General features: G+C 37.5%; 1 protein-coding gene across 1 annotated transcript in view; it reads left to right on the top strand.

Annotated features, from left to right (window-relative positions):
* The window catches only part of LOC110198644 (protocadherin-11 X-linked-like), a 552,081-nt gene that overhangs the window by 440,028 nt on the left and 98,093 nt on the right, over positions 1-13,960 (top strand). The window lies entirely within an intron of this gene.

Below are 13,960 nucleotides of genomic sequence, written 5' to 3'. Positions count from 1 at the left end.
TGAGATGGGGCAGCGAGGTGGCGCAGTGAATAGAGCACCGACCCTGGATTCAGGAGGACCTGAGTTCAAATCTGGCCTCAGACACATAACACTTACTAGCTGTGTGACCCTGAGCAAGTTACTTAACTCCACTGCCTAGCCAAAAACAACAACAAAAAAAAACTAGGATAAAAATACCTATAATACCTATGTCACAAGGTAGTCATTAAGCTCAAATTGGATGATATATGACAAGCACTATATAAATATCAGCTTCCACTATCATAGTTATTATTAACAACTCATTTTTCCTATTTGATGGAGGTTAGGTGGAAATAGTCCTATGACAAGCCACTATCCTGCTATTATTTTTTATATTTAATGCCCTGTAGACTGTCATTGCAGAGGCAGATAAAATAATTGTTTTCCAGTAGGTCAGATATGAGCTCATTTGTTGGCTCACTGTAAGCATCTTCTATACAACTTTAGTAGCAGACAGAATGAAGGGAATAAGTACCTCATCCCATTCCCAAATGTGTGTGATTTCTTTCACCACATCTCTATATTCTGAAAGCCTTTCATTCCAGGTAGCTTGGAAATTATGAGTATATAGTATGGCAACATCAAATAAAAACATTGTTATTAAGTTTTTATGGAGCAATGTCATGCCTGTGATTATGGACAACAGTTCAGTCTGCGATAATGGTCAAACTCCAGTACAGTTTATTGGAGGAGTTGTCCAGAATATTTTCAAATCTGTATTTGTAGTGTGAGAACTTATTGTCCATCAGTCCATGAAAGCTAGTGAGCCTCCACTGTATGACTCTAGCCTAAAAGTCATGTCTTGCTATGTGTCGAGGAGGTGGTAAGTTTTTGCAGCCTATAATGATGTTGCAGAGTTTCTTCTGCTTCCTTTCATAACAAATATTGATTTCTGGTGGTGGTGATTATCTGTTGCTGTTTATATAACCAAATCTCCATAGCTCAGGCATTTATTTGTCTTTATTGACATATCATTAGTTGAGTACAGGTAGATAAAGCCCATAGAGAACCTTTAGATTCTTTGGGCTTAGCTCTTTTAGAGGCTACATCTGGAAATGAACCACTTTTGATTACATAAAACAAATCTAATGGCATGTATGTGTAATCAACCTTTACTATTGCTTAATGAATATATATCTGCTTTTCCCAAAATTATTTCCATAAGTTTTTTAAAATGTGTTTTACCTGTAAACTTATCCTGTGCTCTGAGAATATATTTGTATTTTCCTTTTCCTTTTGGTGAGGAAGTGTTGATCTTCCTGTATAACTGTGTTAGGGTGCTTGGCCCTGTCTTATTTATTATTAAACGTGTCTTGTCAGTATTCTTGCTAAATGTTGGTCCAGTTTGCAGTTCCAAAAATGTATATTAAGGTGGATGTTGCATAGGCGTTGTTTGCTCTAAATGTCTTCTTTCCATTGAGTTTGGATTTTGAGATGCTATTAAGTCTCAGTATAGCCAAGTCAGCAACAACTTTTTCCTTGATGTCTTTTATGTTCAATGTGTCTTGCCTGGAGGAGGAAAACAGTAGTGGTGTCTGTTCTTTGCCTTTTTTTGTAATTGAATTCATTTTATCCATAGAGTCATAACCAAAGTATATTCCCCTAATCTAAAATAGATGGTATTGTGCTTCACGATTGAGTTGGAAGAAAGACTAGATAGACCATCTTGTTGGAGAGGGAAGAGAAACATTTAAAAACCGAATGCCCCTCATTTTACTATCTCTAATCCTCCAATTGGAGTAATTGATTTTGGGTGCTGATATTATTAAATGGTTGGCCATGAAATGAAAATGTATTTTAATGCATGATGTTATAGGTTAGTTTCCTGTAAAATCCCATGCATAACATCTCAAGATTTGAGATTTGCAGATCTTACAAATGTGAGTCCAATAAGGTTTAACTTGACTAGTAGCTGAGGAAAAGGGCTATGAAATAATGGACCAGTGCTGAAAGTGGTAGTCAATAGGGGGTCCTGCATTATCGGAATGAACCATGAGACATTCTCCTATATCGCAAGTAAGCTAGTCATTTAGTGTCTTGACACATCCTTAGTATATAATAAAACCTTGTAGGAGATAAAAGTTTCCACTGCCCCAGTCAACTTCAGAGTTGGTAAGTCCTTATTTCTGTCCTCCTTTGCTTCCTATACAAAACACTGTGTAAAGTACTCTCCTGGGAGTGGACAGATGCGATCTCATAAGATAGAATGCATGATAATTTTGTCATGTAATTTTTTTGTAGAAGGATACTGACAAATATAAGCTATTTTAAAAAGATGCCATATAATTTTCATGATTTGGGAAGAAGAAATTTTTGAATTAAATGTTATATGCATGTAGAGAGGGAGAGATCTGTCTATGAATAAGCAGACCCATCTCTGCGCATTACAAATGCATCACATACTGGCATTTGTCATAGCCTGTACTTTGAAAAACTCCACACTGAGTTATTTTTAATGTTTCTAAAATATAGTTTCCCCTCACATTGTATGCCAGGTTTCTCCCTGATTTGTTATGGCAGAGTTAGAAATAGAGGACAAGCAGAGTCTATAGTGAAATTTGTTGATGGACTGAAAGCTCAATTTGACTCCATAAACAAGCATTCATTCAATGTCTACAAGTTACCAGGCACTGGGCTAGGCACAATAAAACAAACCACCCCTGCCCTCAAAGAACTTACATTCCAGTATGGAAAACAACACATACATATCTATGTCTATACAAAATATATACAGGGTGTTGGGAGAAGGGAAGAAATGGTGCTTATCCTGATTTTTGAAGAAAACTAGGTATTCTAAGAGGTAGAGGTGAGGAGGGATGACATTCCAGGCATGGAAATGACAAGTACAAAGGTGTAGAGATTGTCATGGGAGGCAGTCAAAAAAAGAATGCCATTTTAGGCTGTGCCATGAGAGGCCTAGTACCCAGGGTTGTGGGAATGGTGTGGGGAATAGTCCATCTGTACTCTTTCTTGGTGAGACCACAGAGAATTTCACCCAGCTCTGGGCACCACCAAGGGTAATATTAAGCCATAGAGTGCCTCAGAAGAGGGCAGTTAGGAAGAGGAGGTGACTGAGGACCATACTGTACAAATAACATTTTAAAGAACCTTGGAAAACAGAAGATGTATGTTGGGTGGGAGTATGTGGCAGAGTGTAACACAATTGTTAACTTCAGATCTTTGAAGGGCTGTAACATGAAAGCTGTATTCTGTTTAGACCCAGAAGGAGAGGCAACATGGATGGTGGATAGATTGTTGGATTGGAGTCAGAAAGACCTGGGCTCAGATCCTACCTCAGACAGTTGCTGTGTCACTTTAAGCAGTCACTTCCCCGTCTGATCCCCAATCTCCCCTTCTGTAAAATTGGAATAAAAATAATACCTATCTTATAGGATTGTTGTGAGGCTCAAATGAGGCAGTGTATGGTAAGTGCTATAGAAATATCAGTTGCTATTGTCATTGTTAATGAATGGAAGTTGTGAAGGGGTAAATTGAGGCTGAATGTCAGGAAAAACTTTGTAACAATCAAGGGTATCCCAGTGTGGCATGGGCTGACTTGGGAAGTGGTGGGTTCCTCTCTCTGGTGGTCTTCAAGCAGAGGTCGGACATCCAAACCTCTTTGGGGTATGTTACACAGTGGTGGATTCCTGTTTGCATCCTGGTGGGATGAGATGAGCTCTGAGATCCCGTCCAACTCTGAGATTCTGTGATTCTGGGATATGTCGCAGAATCTGAGGGTTGGAAGAGACTTTAGAGATCACTTTTCAAGAACAGCAAAGTGAGAAATGAGTGACAATGTGGAATGTGTAGAGTCTGAGCATCGGGCGGCACGGCGAGGTCTGTGTACACAAAGCATGGGAACCAGAAACCGAGTGCTTCAGGGACCCCAGAGAAAGGTATGGCAGGGAAGGTAGGAGGAAACCAGCGTGCATCGCAAGACACAAAATTTGTCTTTTTATTTTAAAAAGTTCCCCTAACTGTGCAACTGTATACTTAGCAATTATAAGAATGAATAGAGTAGTAAATAAATGAAAACAAAATATATGCAAATGCAGTAAGTAACTATTTAGGGCGCTAAGAGGCCAAAGTGCTGATAATCAATGGTTGGTTCTAAATACATTTTTCATATGTCTGCTGTCTATCTCCAGTCTCCGAAAATACTGTTTATCACTAGCTATTGAGACACCTTTGTCAAAACATTATTGATGTCATACTTTTGTATATAGCTAGGTTTGATTTTGAGATAGGGAGGCAGTGACCCTCATGGTCACATGACTGATAGTGCTTTGGGTTGGGGCACATGTGGTCTTTTATCTATTGTCAGAGCTTCTTGAAAGTCCTTAAAAATTCAGCGAATCAGCAGCAGCAGCACCAGCGCCTTGCTTAGTGAGGAGAGCTCTGCCTCTTGTTAAAAGCCGACTGATCCTGGATGTGCCTGCCAATTGTCACCTTCTCACTACCCTTCCCTCCAGAGGCACAGACTGCCGTAAAAGAGAAGCTCTAAGCTGCTGTGGTTCAGTTTACACACCCCACTTTTCAGGCTGGCTATGAAGGGAAAGCCCCAACCAAACCAAAAATGATAGGCCAAGCCTGCAGACCTGACATCATCTACCTCAGTCTATCAGGTGTGGTCTCCTGAAGTTAAAATCCAAGCTTCAGTCTTCATAGGTGACTTCAACTCCTTAAGCTTGGAAAAAGAGCAACTCCTTTATTTCTCAGCTTTCATATCCCCCTCCATAACAGACCTGCTTCCAGGTAGTGAGCAAGGTTAAAAATCTTGTCATTGCTTTCCACTTCATATGCTGAAAAGAACCCAGTGGACCTGCTCTGGCCCAAAGCTTATTTTTGGTTTTGAGCGGTGTCAGTTACAGAAGGTAGGCTGACCTTGAAGGAGCAGTACACCACATAGCCTTGTAGCCCTGCAACCAAAATATTCTCTCTCTTCTTGGAAGAGGTTAAAAAAAATTCAACAGTAGTGCTACTGCTGCTGCTTACTAGTTCAAAATGAATTGTCTCCATTGATCTGAACAGAAGTGGTAACTTGACTTTAAATCAGTCTTGATGTTATATAGATTTTTTATTTATATATATATATCATATATTATATATTATTCTATGTAATATTACATATACAATCACTTACTATCTGTAACCTTGAGAAAATCAATTAACCTCCCTATCCCTCAGCTGTCATCATCTGATAAATGGGGATAATAATGTCTGTGTTACCTACCTCAAAGAGTTGTTAGACTCGAATGAAGTAATATGCTTGGTGCAGCTGCTAGAGCAAGGAAGTTAAGAGTCAGGAAGATTGAGGTCATATCTCATGTCAGACACTTACTATGTGTATGGATCTGACCAAGTCACTTAAACTGGTAGAATCTCATTTTCTTTGTCTATAAAATGGGGATAATTGTAGTACCTACCTCACAGGGTCGTTGTAAAGCTCAAATGAAATAATGCATTTTACATAAAGCACTTTACAAACCCCAGAGTGCTATAACTATGGCAGTTCTTTTTCTCTTTCTTTTCTTCCTCCTCCTCTTCTTTCTCTTCTCCTCTTCTTTCCCTTCTCCTCTTCCTCCTTCTTTCCATATAAATGTCACTTACGCTTGTTTACTGATACATTTTATTTTGGAACTACAGACATTCCCCAACAAGCCCCCTACAAAGTACATCCCCCCAAATAATCACATGACACTACATGTCACTTTTTACTTTTATAATTTATAAATTAACAGAAAGGAAGGATATTTGCTCTATGTTCGCATGTCACTGGCTTTACTCATTTCATTTGACTTAAGTATTGGTAGTCATACATACTTGTACTATGTATGATTATGTTCTGCTTTCTTCCTGTTGTATCACTTTATGCATGTCTTCCTATATTTTGTGAAGTCTCTATACTTGGTATGCCTTCTGGTCCAATGATATTCTATGCTATTCATATAGCATAGTTTGTTCAACTGTTTCCCTATCATTGGACATATATTTTATTTTTAGCTTTTTGTTTTCATATAGAATATTTCTATGAATAGTTTTGTACACATGAGGCTTTCCTTGTTATCAAGAACCTCCTTAGAGTAGTCTCCCAAGTCTGACTCAAAGGATATGAATAATTTAATAACTTTTCTTACATGATTCAAAATCATTTTACAGAATGGTTGAACCAGTTCATAACTTCACCAGCATTGAATTGTCATGTCTGTCATCTTTTAGTAGAAATAATAAATTTTCTCATCTCTTACCATATTTTCAAATGTTATGGGTATAAATTCACACCTCAGGTTTATTTTTATTTATACTTCCCTGGTTGTTCATAATTTTGAACATGTTTCAGAAAGTTATTGATAAAATTTTAAAGTTATTTTTGTGGCTAATATCATTAATCATGTTGATAGTTTTCCCAATGTTGAAGTATCCTTGTATTTCTTATATACAGCTAGCCTAGGCACAGTGAATAATGTTGGTGATATTTTTTCTTTAATATTCACTAGTGATGGTTGTTGAGAGTTTTATTCTCTACCTTCTCTCTCCCTCATTCGAGTATCTGAATTATATTTGTCTCATAGAAGGAGTTTGGTAAGGTACCTTCTTAATTTTTTGTGAACACCTTACATATCCTAAGGATTATTTGTTCTTTAAATGTATGATAAAATAAGTTTCTTAAGCTAACATTTATATAGTGTTTATTATGTGCCAGGCGCTGCACTAAGAGCTTTACAAATATTATCTCATTTGAGCTTCACAACAGCTCTGGGAGGTAGATGCTGTTATTATCCCCATTTTACAAGTGAGGAAACTGATATCTGGAACAGGAATATTTTCGGGGGAAGAAAGAGAAAAGGAGTTCATTTATAGCTTGTTCATTTGCTCTTTCTGAGATTTGTTTGGTCACTTAATCTCTTTATCCTATTTTGTTATTCTGTACATTTTATACTTTGTAAATAGCCATCCATTTAATTTGTGTTTAATTTTGTTAGCATATAATTGGTTATACTAGTTTCTAATAGTTTTCTTAATTAATGTTTCCTTTGTTGTGAATTATCCTTTCTCATTTTAAGCTTAGTAATTTTGTTTTCCTCTGTCTTATTTTGGTCAAAATAACTAATGATTTCCAGCTTTTCTTTTTTTTTTTTTAAAAAAAACAGGACTTTGTCTTATGTCTTAGTTTTACAGGTATTTTTTATTTCATTTGCTTTATATTTCCAATGATTTTCAAATTTCCTAATGTGTTTGTTTTGCAATAATTGATTTTTAAAATGTGTTTTCATTTTATGCTAAATTCATTAGTATTCTGTTTCTCTGTTTTGTTAATATAACCATTCAGAAATATGTATTTCCTACAAGGACTATTATATCTGCATCTCATAAGTTTTGACATGTGGTCTCATTGTCATACTCCTTAATAAAATTATTGTTTCTATTGTTTTATTGACTCATTAATTATTTAAAGTAAGATCATTTAATTTGCATTTGATTTTTTTTATTTTCCATATTTCCCTTGTAGACTGCCTTTTATTGTATGTTGGTTATATAAAAGAGGTGGTTAATATTTCTACTTTTCTGCATATGCTTCTGAGTTCTTTTTGTTCCAAGACATGATCAATTTTTGTAAAATGTCACGTGATTTTTAAAACTCACTATGCTTTTTAAGATTAGTATTCAGCAATCACTAACAAGTTATCATATCTAGTTTTTAATACCATTATATTCAAATCTATAATCCTTTTGTTCATATTTCTCTTCTAAATTTAAAAGAGGCATTTTGAAGTTACTTATAATTAATGTCTTATTACTTTTGTCTTTTTGCAAACTATTTAGCTTCTTTAAATACTTAGCTCTTATGCCACTCATATGTGTACATACAGATAACACTATTCACTAACTCATATCACCATAATAGAAGGCCACCCTTGTAATAAGTGTAAGTAAAACAAATCAACTCATTGGCCAGATCTGAACATGGGTTATCATATCCTGTACTTGCAATGCGTCACCTCTCAGCCAGAAGGCAGGAAGCATGCTCACTTTTCAGTGCTTTGATCAGAATTCTAAAGTCTTTCAAAGTTGTTTTCCTTTTACATTATTTCTGTCATGCACTTAAAATGGTTGGCCTGGTTGGGGATGTGATTCCACCTTCTGAGTTTGATATGGGGACATATTTCTTCTTTGTTTTTAATTGTCAAATTGTCTTTCCATACAACACATCATGGTACAACTGTCAAAGGCAAGTCCTAGGTTGAAAGAACCTCCTACTTTCTTTTGGTTCATTATGTGTGATAATAGTGTAAAAATGAGTATCGTGGATTCATATTTGAAGCTCATTTACTTATACATGTATATTAAATACTCTGAATTTTTCTAAATGAACAAATTCTAATATATTCAACAGTCTTCATCAAACTATGTGATAATATTCTGGATTTTTTTCTTTCTTTTTGGGGGGGCTAGGCAGTGGGGTTAAGTGACTTGTCCAGGGTCACACAACTAGTATGTGTTATGTGTCTGAGGCTGGATTTGAACTCAGGTCCTCCTGAATCCAGGACCGGTGCTCTATCCACTGTGCCACCTCGCTGTGCCTATGTGATAATATTCTGACTTTCACTGAAGTTTGGTTTTCCTTTCTTCTTTTCCTTCTTTCCTTTCTTCCTTCCTTCCATTCTTTCATAAATTGGGGGCTAAAACAAACCGCGTTGCAATCACTCCAGAATTCAATGTTTCCTAATTATACTGCATCCATTATACTAGTAGCTTTTATAAATATTATGAGCAATAACACTTGTCAAGCTATTGCCTATGGCAGTGTGCCTGAAATCATTCAGAATATATAAAATAGTAAGCAATATACATAAGTAATAATGAATAGAATTTAGTGCCATTAGAAACTAGCTAGGTTTGGGCCCAGGAATGCTTTAGAGTCTATGGTAAGCAAATATAAACAAGAATTCTAATATATGTTTCATTATTTATCACAATTAAGGGGTTAATTATACAGCAAAGTGTAAATCAAGTGCTTGAATTTAAATTCTTTATTAAAATATATTAAATACATGAACCCATTTAAAAAATTTCTACATGAGAAGCTTGCTGAATCTCAAGGCCAAGTGGCTGGTTTGAAGCTGGTCTCTGCTATTTATTACCTGAGTGACCTAGAGTAAGGCACTTTACCTCTCTGGGCCTCAGTGTTCCAATCTGGAAAATGAAGGAGTTGGGCTAGGTGAGCTCTTAGGTCTCTTCTAATTTGAAATCTCTAATCTTATTAGGATCCATTTTGAGGGATTGCATTTATATTTGTATTGATGTACTCTTGCTATGCAAAGGGCAAGCTAAATCTACAGGTAATTTACAGTTAAAGATAATTTACAGTTATCTTCCTTCAAGATACTTTCTCAGTCCTTGATGATCTGTCATCTTGTAAATGCCACCAATAATATAATCCACCAGTATAGCATCAACATGTCCAATGCTCTCTTATCCTGGGTTACTCTTGTGCCTATACCCCATACATTCTCCATAGAGGGTTCAGTCAACGTGCCAGGGCCCTTCCATTACATCTCTTGATGTTGCATGGATACTACTGGAATATATGGGCTGGTCACTGGTTATCCTTCACTCTTAGTACATAAATGACTCACACTTTTATCTGATTAAACATTTCATTAATAATATGTTTTATTATCACTTTTATTTTCTAGTTCCTCTTTACAAATGGAGCATACTCTAGCATACTTATGCTCACCAAGCAGTTCACCATTCCACTCTGGGTGACAGAGAATGTTAATTCGTTAGAAATGGTGACATGCCATGACTCACAGACAGAAAACATCACCAGAAGAATACTGCTTTTAAAAAATGGAACTTGAATTTAGGGAGAAGCTTGGACTCAGGAAAAGCACCTCATATTTCCTAAATGCAATGAAATTCACTCTCTTCTTTCTGAATTCTTGGTCCAGCGCATGGTGTATCTATGGTGTTCATCTAAGATTTATATACTGATTGACCTGCTCTGTGAGTCATCGTCCACCCAACTGTACTTCACAGTCAAGATATTAGACATTCTTCATCCATTTGGCATTTCCTGCTGAATGCTTTTGCATAATTATGAGTCTTATTTAAGAGGCACTACCTTATTCTGGAGTTTGATGCAATCAGAATAATTACAACCATAAGCAGGATTATCTGGAAGACCTCTTCTATAGAGAGTTGCTCTTCCATTTTGGATTCTAGGCTCTACGTTCTCCAGGACCACAGAACAATACCTTTGGTGAACATTCATCTACTGCTTGATGGTTCACTTCATTTTTTTTAAAGACTGGGTCTTCTTATCTTGCCCTGGAAAGGCAGGGTGGTTGGAAATTCGGCAGTCACCCATGAGCCCAATCCTAGTACTGATCAGCACAGGAGCTTTGACCTGCAGTGTGTCCAGCCTGGGCCAGTTTATCCCTCCTTGGGCTATGTGGTGGCCTCTCATTCCTGGGAGTTTACTCTACTGGTGCCAGACAGTATAGACATACAATCAGTTTAGCCCATTACAATTCAGAACTTCCAAGCTCTAGTGATGCACCAGCTTGAGCTATATTTTCCAATGTATTTTTCACCATCTTCCCTATGCTTACCTTTGCACTGAAGTCACCAAGTATAAAAGTATGGGATGACTTAATATGGAAAGTATTTTTTAGTTCTTCGTAGAATTTCTCTATCTCTTCATCTTCTGCAAGAGATTTGACACACGCCCACAAACCATTTTTATGTTGGTCCTTTTTGAAGGTTGTTATTATAAACACTGCAATAAGAAATGACCAAGTATCTCATAAATGATATTTCTTTTTCACTTTGAATACATGATTTGTCTCTCAAAGGAAAATCTCCTGTACTAATGCCCATTTCAGTGTCACTGACAAAATCTCACATTTAGAGCACCACTAGTTAAATGAATGTGTATAGATGGTCTGAAGCCTGTGGTAAAGCTTAGCCTTGCTGAGCAATTCAGCTTTAATAAAGTTACCCACATCCTCTTGGCTGACTCTGGCAAGGGAGCATTGATCAAAGGGCTCACTTTTTGTATTGGCTAATTCAGTAAGAAGCCTTTCCCTCCTGTTTGATGACTATATTAAGGCTTACTGCCAGGATGCAAAAAGAGACATTTTAAGAAAAGAGTAGTACCTATCAAGATTCAAAAGAAAAGAGTCTTCATTTTCAGCCATGTAATATCAGGAAATAAGAAGGCCATTTTTTAAAATAAGAAAAGTAGTAGTAAAAATCTAAGAAATGGAGGAAAATGTAGGTTGACTGATTTAGTTACTTCCTGATGGGAGCAGGGATAGAACGATGTTTTGATAACTTTGTGGATCACACTCAGAGAGGTGAAGTCAGTTGGTCTGAGTAACCCTGCTGGTAAATGTCACAGATAGGATTTGAACTCAAGTCTCCTTGACTCCAAATGTAGCCCCTTCTGTTTGAGTGCCCTTACTTGGATCTTGTTAGCATCTGTACTCTCTGATGCACACAGACAAATCCAAGTCTTCACAACTATGAGGCGATTTTGTAGAACTGTAGAATGTCAGGCCTGGAAGGCATCTTAAAACACAGAACATTAAACTTAAAATGTTAGAGCTGACAAGGGACCTTAGAAGTTCAGAGTACTAAAGCGTGATAGAGCACAGGCTCATAGATGTAAAGCTAGAAAGGGGTCTTAGTGCAATAGAATGTTAGGGTCAAAGAGGGACCTTTGAGATCATCTAGTCCCACCCCACCCCTAATTAGGGTTGTCTTTCATCCTCTTTTTTTAAAGCTTCATTCATGATCTCATCCAATTCCTTGTTTTCAATGATGATTCCTCTTCAAATGATTAACAAAACCATTTATCCAGCACGAATCTCCATGCTCAACACAAACCTGAAACAGCCTCTGACCCATGAACTTGCTTTCTTTTGGAAAGAAGCAATATGAACACAGAAAAAAAGTCAATCCAATACTAGTCAGTCATGTCAGTGGGGGTTAGAGGGCAGTAACGATTTGGGGAACCACAGAAAGATTCTTCTATAGGAGAGGCCCTCGAGCTTTCAAGAGGTAGCACATTATAGGCATGGATATCAGCCCACGCAAAGGTGCAGTGGCAGAAGATAGCAGACCCCACATGGAAAATGGCAAGCAGGTTCCTTTGGCTGGAATACAGACCATGTACGAAGGAGCAGTGTCAAATCGGTCTTGGGGTACCAGATGGAGCCAGATCATGAAGGCCTCTAAATGCCAAAGACAGGAGTTTGCGTTTTATGTTGGAGACAGTAAGGAGCCACCAGATCTTCTTAAATCAGAAGATGACATGGCCGGGCCTGCGCTTTATGGGTGAATATCAATTTGGAGTTGTCTACAAAACAGACTGGAGAGAGAAAAGAATACAGGGAGGGAAAAGCAGTTCAGTAGAAGGCCCTCCCTCCAGTTCCCATTGATTTTTATGGAACCTCTATCCTCTTCTTCACTGAGGTTTGAAATGCATCTTTTCCTCTTGCCTCTCACTTTTCTCCTCTCTCCTCTTCCGTACACGCAAAACTTTCCTGTGTTTTCACTCACCTCTTACTTTTGCACTTCAGCCCTTCCCTTGCAGAAGACCAAACCCTCTGATTGTGCTCTTGATCCCATCCCCCCCTTCTTCTTCTCTAGTCAATCTCTGCCAATCTAATGGCCTCTTCTCTACTGCCCACAGACATGCCTAGATCTTTCCACACCTGAAAAATAACAAAAAAGAAAAAGAAAACAAACCCGTCCTTGATCTTCCTATCCCTTCAAACTATTGCTTCATATTTTTCCCTCCAAATTGTTTAGCCTGACATTTACAACCCTCTGCTATCTGGCTTAAAGATGTCTTTCCAGCCTCATTTCCCCTTACTCACCTTCACACAGTCTGTATTTCAGCCAAATGGACAGCCCACTGTTTTTCAGCTATGTTACCCTGTCCTCCTCCATCTCCATATATTTTATATAGGCCATTCCTCATGCCTGGATCATATACCCTTCAGGTCCCTGCCATCTGAAATCTTTCTCTTCCTTTGAAGTCCAATTCTGCTGTATCCTCCTCCCTTATGGCCTTAGCCCCTCCCCCCGAACTGCATTATTGCTCCCACCTTTGAGGGAGGACTTTCTTTGGATCTTTCTTTGGCCACTGTCCCATTTTGTCATGTTATATAATCATTTTTATATATGCAATGCCCTGCTTAGTAGGCTATATGCACCTTGGGGAAAGGCAAGGACTATTTCCCCCAGCACCTAGCATGGTGCCTTGCAAATAATAGGTGAATTCAATAGCTTATAGCTGGTGCAACATTCTACAGAGTATAATTAATGTCTCCTATGGACTGGATTAGTCTTAACTATGCATTTTAAAAGAGGAACCTTGGGTAGGTTAAGGTTAAACCAGAAATCAGAGAGTGATGAGCAACTAGTTGGTTGGGTTTTTTTTTGTTTGTTTGTTTGTTTGTTTTGTTTTTGTGAACACTAACAGAAATCCAGAGAGGCTCCTACAAATAAAGCATGTGGCCAGGGAGCAATACTGAGTTAGCTACAACAGGATCACAGCTCAGTCCCGTACATGTAATGGACAGCTATTTAAAAAAAAGAAAAAAAAGGAAGGAAGGAAAAAAACACTATGCTCCAACTTTAATCTCTAGTCAAACTGTTGTGTTCTAATTTAGTTTTCTGAAGAAAATGCATTCATTCGTCAAAATGCACCAAGTGTAATTGAATTTCATTTTTTTCCTAAACCTTTTCATTTCATTTTCCCCCAGGGAGAAAATTTTGCTTGTGCAAACATATTGAGATGAGAAAATCAGCTTACTGCAAATTGCTGATTTCTTATCATTGCACACTAAATTAGGTGGACAAATTGAGACCAATATTTTCCACGTGTGTTTTTAAGCAGTGGTAAGATCGTTCTCCTGTC

Source organism: Phascolarctos cinereus, unplaced genomic scaffold (assembly GCF_003287225.1).
Source record: "Phascolarctos cinereus isolate Bilbo 61053 unplaced genomic scaffold, phaCin_HiC Scaffold_8;HRSCAF=390, whole genome shotgun sequence".
Lineage (NCBI taxonomy): Eukaryota > Metazoa > Chordata > Mammalia > Diprotodontia > Phascolarctidae > Phascolarctos > Phascolarctos cinereus.
The sequence above is the reverse complement of the archived record's forward strand: the minus strand, read 5'-3'. Positions and strand labels throughout refer to the sequence as shown.